This window comes from Kogia breviceps, chromosome 13 (assembly GCF_026419965.1).
Source record: "Kogia breviceps isolate mKogBre1 chromosome 13, mKogBre1 haplotype 1, whole genome shotgun sequence".
Taxonomy (NCBI): domain Eukaryota; kingdom Metazoa; phylum Chordata; class Mammalia; order Artiodactyla; family Physeteridae; genus Kogia; species Kogia breviceps.
The window spans coordinates 43742061-43758299 of record NC_081322.1 but is presented as its reverse complement, the minus strand read 5'-3'; the positions used below and the strand labels follow the sequence as shown (position 1 = coordinate 43758299).

Here is a 16239-nt window from a genome sequence, read left to right as displayed (position 1 = left end):
TGGAGCTAGACCTCTGGGGTCAAGATGAATCTGTCTGCACTGTTTCTACTGGATTTCCACTCACAAGTCCTTGGGTGAGTCATCTGGGAGCAGTTTGTACAGTTGTCATGGGTTACCCTCCTCTGAGAATATTCTCCAAGGGATTGAAGCCCCGAAATTTCCCACCAAGTATACTAAGTTCTGGAAGGATATCATTTTGAGTCTTACGTCAAAGAGCAAGACATGAGTTGCCCATACAGCTATTCTTTGTACACACTGTTATGGTACTTCTCAAACTGAACTCTTGCCTCCATTGATTCTGTTCAAGTGAAACTAGCAAACAATGCTTAATAGAAAGAGCCCAAAAGTAAAGAGTCTCCTTGACATATTTATATCTTCATAGAACTTTTGGACTATCCTTGCTCTCAGCTGGTGACCTTAATTCTCACTTCACAGGGAAAATAGAAGCAATTAGAAGAAAATTTCCATAGGCATCTACTAAAGTATCTACCTACATTTTCTGCATACTCACCTCTTCCATGGATGAAATTTCCATTCTCCAAAGTGTCAGCCCCTCTCTGTGTGTACTACATCCCATCCCTCTTGCCTAATCAAGGATGTCGATCTACCATTTCTCTATCTCCTACACCATTATTTTCCACTGTCTGTTGGATCATTTCTATCAGGATTCAAACATGCTATTATGTGTTCCATCTTAAAAAGGAATTTAAAAAGCACTTGTTCTGACCCTACTTTCCCTACCAATGCCCTTCCTTTATTCCCGTTTGCAGCAAATTGCCTGGCTATTCTCTTGTTCCTTTTCTCCATCCTGTTTTGAATCCATTCAGTCAGGATTTTGCCCTCACCCCTCCACTGAGACTGCTCTTGACAAAGTCGTAATTTCCATGCTACTAAATCCAGTGGTCAATTCTCACTGACTGTCAACTCAGCATGTGACAAGGTTAATCACTGACTCTTTTTTTTTTAAGGTATATTGTGGTCTGTATTATTTTTTTAATAAATTTATTTATTTATTTATTTATTTTTGGCTGTGTTGGGTCTCCGTTGCTGCGCACGGGCTTTCTCTAGTTGCGGCGAGCGGGGGCTACTCTTCGTTGTGGTGCGTGGGCTTCTCACTGCGGTGGTTTCTCTTTGTTGCAGAGCATGGGCTCTAGGCGTGCGGGCTTCAGTAGTTGTGGCACAGGGCCTCAGTAGTTGTGGTTCACAGGCTCTAGAGTGCAGGCTCAGTGGTTGTGGCGCACGGGCTTAGTTGCTCCACAGCATGTGGGATCTTCCTGGACCAGGGCTCGAACCCATGTCCCCTGCATTGGCAGGCAGTTTGTTTCTATGGTTTCCAGGATGACACACTCCCAGTTTTCCTTCTTCCTCACTGCTCACTCTTTCCCTGTCTCCTGAATTGGTCCTTCTAATTCTCCCTGAAGATTAGTGTTGGAGAGCCCCAAGCTCGGTCCTTGGCCTCTTCTCTTCTCCATCTACCCTCACTCCCTTAGTGATCTCATCAGGGCCCCTGACTTCCTCATTATTTATACGCTAATAACTTCCAAATATTGATATTCACTTTGGACCTCTCTCCCAAATTCTAGACTTGTATAGCCAACTGCTTCCTTCATATCTTCAGTAGGATGTCTAACCTCTCAAATTTAACATGTCCAAAACTGAGCTCCTGAGCTCCCAAAACCTGTTCCAGCTGCAGCTTTCTCCACCTCATCTGGGGAAAACTCCATCCTTCTATTTTCTCAGGCCAAAAACTTTAGCGTTATCCTTGATTCTTCTCTTTCCCCGATACATACAACCAGTCAGAAGATTGTACTGGCTTTATCTTCAGACTCTGACTACTTCTTACCATGCCCCCTGCTCCCTGATGGTCCACGCACTGTCCTCTCTCATCTGAATCACTACAATGGCCTTCTATAAGTCTCCCAGCATCCATCATTGCCTTCTAGTGTCTTTTGCAATATAACAGCCATTAATTTGAAACATAAACTCTGTTATCTCCTGCAAGGCAGTTGCCTCAAGGGAGGCCACTGCAGAGTCTTCAGGCTGAAAGATACTAGCTTACTTAGTCAGAGAGGAATAGATGCTTCTACTGACAAAGTAAACAGAGTTTCGAGGTGCATTCTACAGCTACATTAGATTCTACATGTTCCCATCCCTATTTTCAGGGTCCATTACTTCAACATCAATACCATCACTTCAACATAAGAGATCCTGAAAGGTTCTGAATTCAGTTTACTGCTTCAGGTTACCACCATACTGACTATGGTGCATAGGTTTCAGTATACAGTGTTTTTCTTGTCACTACTTTCCCCCTAGTTTGTAATTGGGTTTGATATCCTTGTTACACCAAGAGTTCTTTGAAAGACTGCTTTTAAATTTCTAAATGCATATTTTTAAAAACTATTCTACTCTTGTTAATTCCTACTTTTGTTGCACCTATGTGAGATAGTATGTTATGTATGGTTTCTTCTTTCTTGAAAGTATAAAGATTTTATAAGTGTTCTAATACATGGACAGTGAGTATAACTATTCCTTGTGTTTGAAAAATGACTGTATTCTCTACTTTTACATCTGGTTAATATGTTAATTTTGTTTATCAAATTCCCTCTAGCCTTTCATATTCTGTATTGACTCGATTTGTCAATTTCTGACAAAGGTACATTAAGGTTTATACTTTTGAATCTATAAAAACAAAACAGAGGGGAGAAAAATACCTGTAGTGGCTCCCATCATGTGCAGAGAAAAACACCTAAGTCTTTACAGCGGCTGCAAAGCTCCCGCTGCCTCATCACGTCTCTGGCCTCTTTTCCTATTTTTCTTCTCCTCCTCCCTCACTTTTAGCTCCATTCCAGCCAGAAGCCTCTTTGCTGCTCCCCCAACATGACCTTTGCTCTGAGTGTTCCCTCTGCCTGGAATGCTCTTCCCCAGGATCCACCCAGCTAACTCCCTCACTGCCTTCAAATCTTTGCTCAAATCTCACCACTTCAATGAGAGCTACCCTCTCACCTTATTTAATATACAACTGTCCCCACCCCCAATTGGCAGTTTCAATCCCCCTTACCCTACTCTATTTTTCTCTTTTTCATAGCATTTATATCACCTTTTAACATACTATGTAACTTACTTATTTTGCTTATTCTTTATTGTCTATCTTCCCTACTTGAAAGTAAACTGTGAGAGACAGATGTTTGCCTGTTTTGTCAGCTAGTTTATTTCAAAACCCTAGAACTGTGCCTGGCACATGGTAAAGACTTTGTAAACATCTGATAAATGAATGCCCTATCCTTAGATGGAGGCTTTCATTTTTGTCATTCTTTCTGAGAATGTTCGTTGCATTGCAAGACCTTTCTCAACTCTCTACTGGGAAAAATAAATAAGATTGTATTTGTGTTCCAGTAGGTCATTAGCAATAGGTCTTGTTATGAGATCAGATCACAGTACAACTATTTGCCAGTTACTTAATTGAAAAGTGTAGTAATTTAGTTATTATAAATGTATGTTACTGTTACCCAAAAGACTACCCATGGCCAGCATTTCTTAACTCTTTTTGGCTTATTGTTCTCATTAAGAATCCCCAGAAAAAATGTACATATATATTTTTTTCTTCAATTTCAGAGAGTCTAAGAAACCCCTGACACTTCCTCATGAATCTCTAGGCATTCACAGACCTCTGTAAAAGGCTCCATGAACACATACACTCACAGAGACATGTACGAACACTTTGGATATAATTTACATGGACTCTCTGATTTCAATCTTTTTTTCCAGTACATTTTATTTTAACTTTTCTCTACCTCTTACCAAGTTGTTGTGTTTTTTTTTTTTCTGTTTATTGAAATAACTTTAGAGTGTTTCAGTTTCACAAAAAGCTTGCAAGTATAGGACAACCACATGAAAATCCTGCTGGAAAGATATCATGTGTGAATTTCCACTTCAAAGTGAATGAAATGCAAAATGAAGATGTGGAAATAATTTCCTGGCTCATAAATATTTAATAAGCTTTTGGGTTGATGGGTGGCAAACTTATAATGTACTGTGTTTAGAAATGAAATACACAGTCTCATGGAGTTCTTTGTGTGACAAACCATTCAATCTACCAATTATATTCCTTATACTCAGAATCATTTATGCCTTATTAGTTAGTATATTCTTAATTATAATTATAAAAGGCAGTTCTGGTTGTGGTTTCTGAGCAACTTTTACTACAAAAAGTTTAAAAGTCTATAGGGGAAATGGCATAGGCAGGCTCTGTTTGCAAAACCACAGACAAGTGCCCAGGCACATACTTTTGAAAAACTTCCAGATGAGTTTTTCAAGACAAGTTGAGAAGCCCTGCACAGGCCATGAGATGTTTTTTTGTTTGTTTGTTTAGTTTTTATTTTGGGGTAATATTTGATTTATAGAAAAGTTGCTAAAATCGAACAGTGTTCCCATATACTTTCATCCAGCTTCTCCTAATCTTAATATTTTACAAACCCATGGATCATTTGTCAAAACTAAGAAATTAACAGTAATACATTACCTTTATTTAAGCTACAGACTTCATTTGGATTTCACCAGTTTTTCCACTAATGTTCTTTCTCTGTCCCAGGATCCAAGGGACCACATTACATTTAAGCATCATGTCTCCTTAGTCTCCTCTATCTGTGAAAGTTTCTTAGTCTTTCTTGTTTTTCATGACCTTGATACTTTTGAAGAGTACTGGTCAGATATTTTGTAGAACATCCCTGAATTTTAGTTTATCTGTTGTTTTCTCATGATTTGGGGGAAGAATACCCCAGAGGTGATGTGCCCCACTCCTCCCCTCATAAGGGGGAACACAATGTTAAAATCACTAATCACTGGTGTGGTGATGGCATGGTTAAGGTGCTGTCTGCTCGTTTTCTCCACTGTACGGGGACAAGTTTTCCCTTTTTTTCTAACAACATTCATTAGAGGAGTGGCACTAAGTCTACCTTACACTAAAGGAGAAGAGAATTAAGCTCTACCCCCCCAGAGAGGGGAGTGGTATCTACATAAATTATTTGGAATTCTTCTGTAAGAAAGATTTGCCTCTTCTCCCCCACATAGTTATTTATTCAACCATTTATTTATGTTAGTATAAAAGTAGGATTTTTTTAAAAATTATTTGGGTTATAATTCAATTCTCTCTCTCTCTCTCTCTCTTTTGTTTTGCTCAAATTGTTTCACCTTTTAGCATTTCAAGCTCTTTCAGGTTGGTTCCTATGTCCTTTTGACATGCTCCATCTTTTTTAAAAAAACGCATTTCCTCTCAATCTGGCACTAGGAGTGCTCCAGGCTCATCTTTGATTTTCTGTGACCCAGGACTAGAATCAGATATTTCTCCAAGGAGCTTTGGTTCTTGATGTTGGAAAATGACTTCTGGAAACCAAGTCCAGGTGCTGGTGTGCTTGTTGCTATTCTTGGCCCTCTCAAAGGACAGAGCTAGGAAATATATACATGTGTACTAACCCATGAACACACACATATCAATAATTGTTTTGTATCCATCTATCTGTTCAAATATTAAATTAAACATGCGTTTGTACTGATGTTTCCAGCTCTAATCTACCACCAGGTTTATTTCAGCCTTCCCCACTCGCTTATTTGTAACTTCTGTCCCTCTCAGTGAGAAACTTGACTCTCATTATCTGCAACTTATTTACATATTTGTTTATTGCTTGTATACTTGTAAAGCAGTTTCACAATTGCCAACGCATAACCCTGTAAGAAATGAATTTACCAACAAGAGTACAGTGTTTATGTATAGTTCTTTTCATTTTTAGCTTTATAGCATCTAGTAAAAACACTATTTTCCAAAGTTACTTAGGTCAGCTCTTTTTTACTCCATCAGTTTGTTTTGTTTTGTTTTGTTTTTAAATAAATTTATTTATTTATTTATTTTTGGCTGTGGGCTTTCTCCAGTTGCGGCGAGTGGGGGCCACTCTTCATCGCGGTGCGCGGGCCTCTCACTGTCGCGGCCTCTCCTGTTGCGGAGCACAGGCTCCAGACGTGCAGGCTCAGTAGTTATGGTTCATGGGCTTAGTTGCTCCGTGGCATATGGGATCTTCCCAGACCAGGGCTCGAACCCGAGTCCCCTGCATCGGCAGGCAGACTCTCAACCACTGCGCCTCCAGGGAAGCCCCATCAGTTTGTTTTTAAATAATAATTTTGCCTCGTTATGCAAGTAACATATTCTCGTTGTCGAGATAAGAGCAAGCAAAAAAAATATTATGACTTAACAATAACAAGATAACCACAGCTTACATTTTGGTGGACAGTGTGTATGTGTGTTATTTTTACTAATATTGAAATTATTCTTTATATTCTTTTGTATGATTTTTTTAATCTAATATTATGGATCCTTAAGGAACTATAAGTTTATAGACAGAAGCATCTGCCATTAAGATTCATGTTATAAAGTCCACTCTGGTGTCATGGAGAGAATACAGTGGAGGTGAAGGGAAGGAAGGAGATATTGAAATCAGAAACAGTAGTTAGGCAGATAGAATTACCTAGACTGAGAGATGGTATGTGACATACTTCGAGTAACAGTGGGAATAGCTGGATTTGAGAGGCATTCAGGATAGAACTGCCAGGATTTTAGCAAATTATTGGATACTGGAGTGAGGCAGAAAGAAGAGTTGAAGACATCTGACATTTTAAGATGGAATGGACCCAGAAGCAGTGATGACATTTACCAATGTCCATGAAGAACACAAAGGATGGGTTTTACAAAGAAGGTGATAGTTTTATTTTTATACGTATTGAGTTTGAGATGCTTCAGGTCTTCCAGCTGCAGCAGGTCAAAGATTAGTTGGAAGTTTGTGTCTGGTGCTCACATAAGAGGATCAAGCTGGAGGCAGAACTTGTAGAGAAAATACTGGAGTTCACACCAAGAGATTGGGTGAAATCAGTCAGGGTGATGTGGAAAGCTGAAGAAAAGAACAACAAACAGAGTTGGAAATTTAGATAACATTTAATATTTGGTCAAAGGAAGAGGAATCAGCAAAGGAAAGAGAAGGAAGGGAAAAGTGGTCCAAGAGCTAAGAAGAGAACCAAAGGTGAGTTGTATCTAGAAAGTAAGAAGTATGCAGAGTTCAGAGAATGGAGTGGTCAACTGTGCCAGTGCTGCAGTCACAAAGACGAGGAGGTTTCCAAGGACTGAAGGAGGCAAGGACATTGAAGTAACACGTGTCAACTCTCCTTCCAAGAATGTGAAGGTGAAAAAAAGCAGAATCAGAGTGGTATCTTGAGGAGAATTTAGGGTAGATGAGAGGCATTGTTTCCTTTTTTTCTCTCCTTATTAGGACTGGGGACACTGACAGGGCAAAGGTTGAAGGTGAGGAGGCTCTCCAAAGTCTGACGGCCAAGTGGGTCTCCTGTCCTTTAAGTTACCCTTATATCCCAAAGGCCTAGTGAGCAGTTACTGCCAAAATGTGAAGAAAGCAGAAATTCTTAGTGTGGGTTATGTGAGGGCAGGGCTGACAAAAAATATTATGAGTCTTCACTGTTTATACACACACAAGGAGAAGGCCAAAAGAAATAATAAAAAAAGATTACTTGTTTAAAATGGTGTTTGGGAGAGTTATTGTATAACACAGTTAAAGCTATAGTTAGAAATTCTGGGATTCCTTGAAGAAAACCATAATAACACAATTTTGTGCTTTTCACCCATGATGTGCTTTTTAAACTCAGTCAATCTACAATGCTCAAGTGGTTCAAGAACAATAATACAATGTGTTTCCTGAGGGTTTCAGATATGTAATGACCTTGAGCGTGAGTGGAACTCCAGTGAACCACTATAATACTGTGAGAAAAATCTAAGCCTCAAAAGAAAAATCTACATTTCATTGCTTGTGTGGGAGTAAATGTTTTAGATTTGTCTAAACAAACATTTCAACTTATTTATTTATGCTACATTTTATAGAAGAATCCACTGAAAACATCAACAACCCTGAACTGAAATATGGGCTGCTTATTTATTGAATGGCTCTTTTTAAAGATAATAATCATGTGAGTCACAGAAGTTAACTGTTCCCTTTTGTAACACAATGTGGAATTTCTTTTTATGTGAACAAAGACACAATTATTTACAAGTAAAATAAAAAGAATTTCTTTTTAATTTTTGAAATTAAGAACACGGATCTATATCAAACTTTGACTGAATATAGACAGAAATTCTACTCTATGCTCTGCACTTACTATACCACTCTACTCTACTCTAGACTTATTACAATGTAAGTATATTCTGAAGAAGAGCCTTCATGGTGAGGAGTGAGAAATAGAGCCATGAGTGCCAACTCCAGTTCTGTTGCCAAATGGCAAGTCACTTGCTATCTCTGGATTTTGATCAGAGCACATTTTGCCAATTCTCTGATTCCAGGCTCCTATATGAAACATGTAATTCCATTCTCACCTCTGGAAATCAGAGAGGTAAAATCTTCTGATGAGGTGACTAAGGCAAAAAGAAACTCATTGACTTACTGAAGACAAAGAACAAAGACATCAAAAGAACCAGAAGTAAGATAGAAAGTCCCAGTTCACACCAGCATAGTACAGTGGCTAACAGCAAAGGCTTGGGATTGGGACTGCCTGAGCTGGAGCCCTAGGTAAGTCATTTAACCTCAGTATCCCCATACTAAAAATGGGCTAAAAATAGACCTAGTGCTTAGGGTTGTTGTGAGTTGAAGAGTTAGAATAAGAAAAATGCTTAAAACAGTACCTACTGCATGTACAAGACTCAAGAAATGTTAGTTATTCATATTACTTGCACTACCTTCCTCATATTTAGCCTTCAAGGGCTTGAATTTCTTAGTCAAACACAATGTAAATTAAACTACTCCTCAAAAAGTCACTCAACCAGGGCCAGACCCAAGTATTAAGTGGCCTGAAGATTATACAAGTTGGGAGGCCATTTTTAAGATTATACAATCTGGGAGAATTATGAATTATGAATGCAGCAGAGGCCCCTGTCAGAACCCAGGCATTTGAGGAGCTTGAAGTGTAAACATCATCAGCATCCTTTTCTATCCAGCCTCCTCTGCTCTCCACCATCACATTATAGAATACAGCATGTTGCTTTGACTTGGAAACTCTCTCTTGTTGTAAAACAGAACAAATGTAGGAAGGAATTCTACAAATCAGCCACAGCCTAGTCCTGACTCCACTGAGAGGTTCTTGGATCCCCTACAACTCACAGCTGAGAGACTCACAGAATGTTTGAAGTTGGAAGAGACCAACTGGATGTTTTATTACAAAGGCATGCTTTACGTGCAGGTTCAGAGGCCAGTTCTGTAACTGCTGGGTCCTGACAGATGGGGATGGTGAGGCTGCCAAAGAGCAGGGCCCCAAGCAGCTGCACGTGGTGTGTGTTGAGAGCCAGCTTTCTCAGACAATGCTCGAGATGGCTCAAGTTACCCAATGCCTGAGTGAAGTTAGCTGTTATTTATTCTAAAAGAATACAGCTGAGGAGGGAAAAGAAGAGGATGAGGGTAAAAGAGAAAGAAAGCAAAAGAGGTTTCCTGCTTGTCCTCTGAAAAGGCGGTGAGACCTTTTCCTTAATGGCTTCACTCGGACAGGACAAGCCTCCCTTGAATGCTTCACTGTTAGGCAGTGAAGGGAGAGCAGGAGCATTTGAAGGCAAACAACTAGGGAGAGAGTTTTCTTTTCTTTTTTTTTTTTTTAATTTTCCTATCAAACCATCCAAAACCCCTGCAGTTATCATTATTTATCTATACTAAGCAAGCTTAACCATGAATATACTAATAGAATTTCCTCTGCCTTGCGGGGGTCCAGGCAGGGGTAGTATTATGGAAGAAGAAAAAGAGGAATATTGGAATTATCTTTATAGCTCATCTGTAAAACTCCTTCTCTTTTGAAGAAGGCAGTACAGCTCAGTGATTAACATGGCCTGGCTCCATTTCTTTTCAGCTGCATCCTGGATTATAGGTAAACCTTTCTTAACCTTAATTTCCTCGAATGTGAAATGGAGAGGAACATGGCGCCTATCTCATGGGAGTGCTGGGGAGGCTGAATGAGACAAGACAAACCAAACTCCCGTAACAAGGCACCTATTAAGTGCTCTAAAAGTGCAGCTATGATTATCTGACTATTAGACGTGACTCGATCTTTTCTTAATCCAACGTACCAATCACTTCACCGGTCAAAGGAAATATGATCTGAAGCTTTCTTGAAAGTAACAATTACTAAACCCTTCTTTCTTTTTCTTGATTGTTAACTTGTTGTTTCCCAAATTATAGCTTTGTTCTTTTAACTTTTAAAATGTGAAAAATCACCAACCGAAGGCCTCTAAGTTGAACACTTCCACAGAACACTGGCTGAGGCTGAAACTGCTTTAAGAAATAATGCTCTCAATGAGAACACAATGTTTGGAAGCTAGTCATTAACATCTTATTAAAGCAGTACTATATGTTCAAGTTTCAGCCTTCCTGAAATCTATTCTTGGGAGGATACCCGGATCCTCGGATCTGTTGCAGAAGTAGAGAGTGAAGTCCTTGGCCCTGAGGAGTTTATCATTTATGGAGCAACTGGCTGTAGACAGAATCACATAAATAAATGTAGCAGAAGCACATAAGCAAATATTTATACATAGCTGAGCACAGCTGCTTAGGTTTACACAGGTGCAAAATAATATATCAGGGAAATATTTTTTAATGGTTATTACAGTACTTGGCAACTAGAATACAGAGCAATGTAAGTTTTGCAATTGCACAGAACTATATACACATGGTCTTCATGGTTGCTAAAAAGTATGTGGAGCCTAAGGAAGCTCAGAGATTAGTGAAGAAGAAAGAAATTCCAAATTCAGGGAAGAGCAAGTACAATGAATTGGAAACGAGTGGGGCTGAATTGTTGCTGTTTTTTTTGTTGTTGTTGTTGTTGACAGTTATTCATGACTGATACTTGAGCACTTCCACCGTGCCAGGAATAAGGCTTTAAGTGAATCTCACAACAATCCAAAGAGGTTGTGTCCTTGTTACTCACATTTCACAAACGAGGAAACTGAGGCTCAGGGAAATTCAGTGCCTTGACCAAAATGTGTGTTTCCGTGACCAAAATTTGTGTTTTAAGTGTCTGCAAGTGCCGACACTGGCATTTGAACCTGGATCTGTCTGATTTTAAACCTGCCCTCTTAAGCTATTACTCCACTTCCTTGCTGTCATGAACTGAAAAGAGTGGTAAAAGGGATCAGTGGAATAGAAGACTGTTAACTAAGCCCCTTAAAGCCCCAAATGAAGATCATGACAGGACAAGACTGTGTAGAAGAAAGAGGTGGTCATGGGAAGGGGAGCCTTGGGTGAGGAGACGGCAGCAAGAGGAGCGCCAATGGCACACATCTATCTACCACCCAAAGCATTACTGACAAACTCTTCCCTTACTACTAAGCAAATTGTTTTTACCTGAAAACTTTAACTTCCTAACAAACACTGCAGCATCACAATACCACACAGCAAAAAGCAGGTCATCCCAAACATGCATATAGGTAACCAGAGAAAGAGAGTACTGGTTATCCACTTGGTGACCTGGCCAATTGGTAAACGAACTGGAAAAATATCTGTTGCCTTAATAACTACTCCACGAAGTAACCTTCTCTCAATGAGTTTCTTGTACAGCATTCTCTGTTAACCTATCCATCAGGGTAAGAGTGAATCTCTCAGGAGGGATGCACCTGGACTCGGGTCCAGACTCAAACACCTATTGGCTTTGTGACCCTACTAGACAAGCTTTGTAAGAGCCCTAGGCATCATCTCTAACATATGCCTAGTAGATCTATCCTAGGTTTATGGAGAGGATTAACTGAGATGATACACGTAAAACACTTAGTACAATGCTTAGCCCATAGTATGTGCTCAAACATCTTAGCTGTTGTTATTAAAGATGTTATAACACAGGTAAAGTGCTTTATAAGCTCTTCAAGGCAGTTAGAGGCATCCTTTCTCTTTGCTACTTAATTAGCAATGATATTCTTCTGTTGGGGATACAAAAATCTGCCATTTAGTGCCTCTGTATCAGGCAAGCACATTTCTGCTGTGGGTGGTACCACTTACTGATGTGGGATAGAGATCTAATTAAGAGCAATACATTGGAACTCCAGGAGTCAAATCCTAGAGCTGCAGTGGTCCGGGGGGTGGGGGTGGCACCACTGCTAATTGAACATTTCCTCTAGGGCTTTTTGTTTCCCTCTGGCTTCCTGTGAAGCTGCTCACCGGGTTCAAGCGCAGCCAGGGTTTGCAGTGCAGTTAAATGACGCCCCAGTTGCACGGTTGCACAAGGCTTTGTTTGGGTATTGCTCCGTCAAAATGATGTAGGAGCTGGGTGGTCGGGGGAGTGCAATCTACTGCAACTGTCCATCGTTACCCAGATAAGCTTGAGAAGCCTCCCAGTTAACCTTCATGTGTAATAAAGCCAATCAGTACCGAAGACAAGAATTTCTCATTTACTGAAATGATATTTGGCTTGTGATAGCTGTCTGGGAATGTTGAACCAGGTAGAAAACATGGAGAAAATCGCCCTCCTCCCCGCAAGTTTAAGCTTGGTTATTATTTAAAAAAAAAAAAAAAAAAGACCAATAATTTCATTTGGTAGCCTAAGCTGTTTTTGTCCTGATTTCAAGGTAAGAATAGAAATATATATTATGTCTTCTGCTGTAAAATAATATACTAAAACATACCTGCAGCTTAAAACCTGATATAAATGTATGAGGCATATCAATGTTTTCCTAAGTTCTTGTGGCTTAAAAATCTAAATAGCAGAAATTAATTTGGAAACATATTTTCCTTACAGATATGTTTCATCTTTTCAGAGAAAGAAAACAGAGTAAAGAAAACGCAGCATTTATGTAAATAAGAGAAGGACACATCGCTATAAAAATTAATATGGCCAGTCAAATGATACTATTTTTTGAGATCTTGCTGTGTCCACATTACTGTGCTATACTGGAGGGTCAATATAATATTAAGGGTGAGGAGAATAAACCGCACTAATTTTGTGTCTAATAGGCCCTCAAATGTTTATGGAAATGAATTCAATTTAACTTCATTGAACTGATTTATACTGACTTGAATTAAGACAATTATAATACACTGTCACTATATTTAAATCTCTAATCTAGCTAAGGAATTAAATATAAATGCATGAAATTTTAAATAATACAAATAATGAATAACAATACATGACTATAATGTTTTTAAATAATGGCTATTCTCCAGAAGAGTAGTTGTTTACCTCTGTCCACCTCCTCTCCCACCTAAACATGTGCCACCAACCTCATGGAAAACTCAGTGGATGTGGGTGGTCCCAGAACTATCTTTTTGGTTGTCAACAAACATTATCACTTTAAAGTGGATAATGATGAAAGTGAGCACCAGTTACCTTTAAGAACAGTCAGTTTAGGAGCTGGTGCAAAGGATGAATTGCATACTGTTGAAGCAGAGGCAGTGAATTATGAAGGCAGTCCAATTAAAGTAACACTGGCAACTTTGAAAATGTCTGTATAGCCAACAGTTTCCCATGAGAGCTTTGAAATTACACCACCTGTAATCTTACAGTTTAAGTGTGGTTCAGGGCCTGTGCATATTAGTGTACACAGTAGCTGTGGAGGAAGATACAGATTCAGAAGATGAAGAGGAGGAGGACGCAAAACTCTTAAGTATATCTGGAAAACTTTCTGCCCCTGTAAGTGATAGCAAGTTTCCACAGAAAAAAAAGTAGAACATGCTGCTGATGAAGATGAAGATGATGATGATGATGTTGATTTTGGTAATGAGGAAGCTAAAGAAAAAAGCTCCAGTAAAGAAATCTATATAAAATACTCCAGCCAAAAATGCACAAAAATCAAACCAGAATGGAAAAAACTTGAAACCTTCAACACCGAGATCAAAGGTCAAGAATCCTTAAAACAAAATAGGAAAGAACTCCTAAAACACCAAAAGAACCTAGTTCTATAGAAGACATTAAAGCAAAAATGCAAACAAGTATAGAAAAAGATTGTTCTCGTCCCAAAGTGGAAGCCAAGTTCATCAATTATGTGAAGGATTCTTTCCAGATGACTGACCAGGAGTCTATTCAAGATCTCTGCAGTGGAAGCGGAGGAAGTCTCTTTAAGAAAATAGTTTAAATGGTTTGTTAAAATGTTCTGTCTTTTTCATTTCCGTAACTGTTGACATGTGGCAGTCCTTTTTATAATGCAGAATGAGAACTTTCCCTACCATTTCTGATAAATGTTGTCCAGGTTCCACTGCCAAGAATGTGTTGTCCAAAATGCCTGTTTAGTTTTTAAAAATGAAACTCCACCCTTTGCTTGGTTTTAAGTATGTATGGAATGTTATAGGGCATAGTAATAGTGGTGGTCAGACAAATGGAAATGGTGGGGAGACAAAACTATACATGTGAAATAAATTCAATATGTTAATAAAGTAAACAGATAAATAAGTATAATTAATAAATAATGGTAGACACATAGGAAGTTGCAAAAATGATACACAGAAGCCCATGAATCCTTTACCCAGCTTCCATGGTGCCATTTTATTTGACTGTAGTATAATATCAAAATCAGGGAACTGACATTGGTACCATACTGATAACTAGACTACAGACTTTATTTGGTTTTCCCCAGTTTTTGCCTGCACTCAACTGTATGTGTACATGTGTGTGTGCTTATAATAGCATGTAGTTCTATGTGATTTAATCCCCTGTATAGATTTGTGTAACCACCACCACAATCAGGACACAGAACTATCCCCTCACTCCAAAGGGACTCCTTCAGTTTACCACTTTGTAATCTCACCCACCCCCAATCACATTCACCAATCTGTTCTCCATTTCTATTGCTTTGCCATTCTAAGAATGTTATGTAAGTAGAATCATATAGTATGTAACCTTTTGAGATTGGTTTTTTTTCACTAAGCATAATGCCCCTGAGGTCTATCTAAGTTGTTCCATTTGTCAATAGTTTGTTCTTTTTTTATGGCTGAGTGGTATTCCATGATATGGACATACCAGTGTCTGTTTAACTATTCACCCATTAAAGGACATTTAGGTTGTTCCAATTTAGGGCTATTACAATTAAAACTGCTATGAACATTCATGTATACATGTTTTTGTCAATCTAAGTTTCCATTTCCCTGGGATGAATGCCCAGGAGTACAAATATTGGGTTGTACAGTAGTTACATTGTGAGCTTTGAAGAAACTGCAACACATTCCCACCAGCAGGTATATGAGAGATCAGGCTGCTCCACATGCTCTCCAGTATTTAGTTTCCTACTATTTTTCATTTCACCCATTCTGGAAGGTGGGTAGTAATATCTTATTTTGGTTTTAAATTTACTTTTCCTCAACACACGACTACAATTTGAGATGTCACATGAGAGTTAATTGGTTGCCAAATTGTATGGACAACTTTTCTCTTCTACTTTGGTGGTTTTCAGTATTGACTTTATGTTAGAATCACCTGGGGAGATTTAAAAACAACTCCAAGCCCAAGCTATACCTCAGACCAATTAAATTTGAATCTCTCAGGGTAGACCCAGGCATCATTATTTATTTGTTATTATTTGTTAATTGCCCCGATAATTATAATATGCAACCAAGGTTGAGAACCAATGTTGAATCTAATTTCTACACAGACACCAGAAGTCTAATCATAAAGCTTTTTGCTGACTCCCCCATAAGTTGTGCTGTAGATAAAACCCAAGCTCATTGACTGGCTCCTCCAAATCTTGCTCCCCACCTTACCTCCAGCCCCAATAACCTCTATTTTCTGTCTACATTTTATGCTCTGGTAGTAACAAATTATTTGTAGCTGGCCACAGATATCACTGTGTTTCATGCAAAATTCCTGCAGTTAGAACCTGAGGATGTACATTTTTGTCAAGCATTCTAAGTGATCCTGATGCACAATAATATTTGAAAGACACTGTATTTCCACTAATCGCAGTGATTTACTTATTCTTATTACTCTATTCTTCATTTATTCATTCATCAAAAAAATATTAATTGAGGACCTAATATGTAGAAGGCACTGGAGAGAATAACTTATGGTACAGTGATGGAATGTCCTCGCAGACAAGTAAAAAATGCGACAAGTACCAGGGTGGGTAAGCACAAGGGTTTAGGGAGCTCACAGGGGTGGCACCCCACCCAGTTATAGTAGATGTAGCTTGAACCTTGAGTAGGAATTAGCTAGGCAAAGAGAGGCAAAGGAGAGGATACAGTTTTT

At 38.9% G+C, this 16239-nt stretch overlaps 1 pseudogene; it reads left to right on the top strand.

Annotated features, from left to right (window-relative positions):
* Positions 1-13273: 13273 nt before the first annotated feature.
* Positions 13274-14137, top strand: LOC131767801 (nucleophosmin pseudogene; annotated as a pseudogene).
* The last annotated feature ends 2102 nt before the right edge of the window (positions 14138-16239 follow it).